This window comes from Penaeus chinensis, chromosome 11, assembly GCF_019202785.1.
Source record: "Penaeus chinensis breed Huanghai No. 1 chromosome 11, ASM1920278v2, whole genome shotgun sequence".
NCBI classification, from domain to species: Eukaryota; Metazoa; Arthropoda; class Malacostraca; order Decapoda; family Penaeidae; genus Penaeus; species Penaeus chinensis.
In genome coordinates this window covers 2319213-2320215 of record NC_061829.1, presented here as the reverse complement: position 1 = coordinate 2320215, position 1003 = coordinate 2319213, and positions in this window count along the sequence as shown.

Genomic DNA, 1003 nt, shown 5'->3' with positions numbered 1-1003 from the left:
TGACTATCAAAAAGCTTTTGATAAGGTCCAGCACTTAGAATTGTTCAAAGTCCTTGCAAATATCCGGACAGATGACGATATGAGACTAATTCAATCGGCCTTCCGAGATCAACTTGCCGCAGTCCGCCTATCTGATGGAACTAACTGGTTCCCCATCACGCAAGGTGTCCGACAAGGTTATGTGGTTTCACCTGACCTCTTCACAATTTATACTCGCCAGGAGGGAGTCATTATCAATCAATGGTTGCAAGATCAACAACCTTCGTTATGCGGATGATACAATTCTCATAACCACATCTGTAAATTACCTCCAAAATCTTTTGATGTTGTTGTGGAAGCCAGCGAACATCTTGGACTCCATGTCAACATCAAGAAAACAAAATGCATGGTAGTCTCGAAGTCGGAGGTCCCACCATCTTGTCCATGGAAACAAGGAGAAACAGATATCCAACGGGTCTCCTCCTTCAGTTATTTAGGAGCCCTTGTCATCCAAGATGCGAAAAGGAAATCAGACACAGAATCGGAGGAGCAAAAGATGCATTCTCCAAACTCCGGAACATCCTAACAGACCGCAGGCTTACAATTCAAATAAAAATCAGCCTCGTTAAAACCTTTGTCTTGTCGACTCTCCTATATGATTGCGAATTTTGGACACTGACGAATGAAACTCGGCGCAATATAGAGGCCGCAGAAATGTGGTTCTACCGCAGGATGTTACTTACCCCTTACACCGACCGAGTGTTCCTCGACAATTTCAATATACAAACACCTCGATGGCTCTGGGACAAAGCTCGACAACGTGAGACATGGCGCCAAGGAGCTCGTCAAACACCGTATCAGTGATGTCACAAAAAAAAAAAAAAAAATATATGTATGTATATATATATATATTTATATATATATATATATATATATATATATATATATATATATATATATGTATATGTATATGCGTGTGTATGTATGTATATACGTATTTATAATTATATATATGAAAAATATA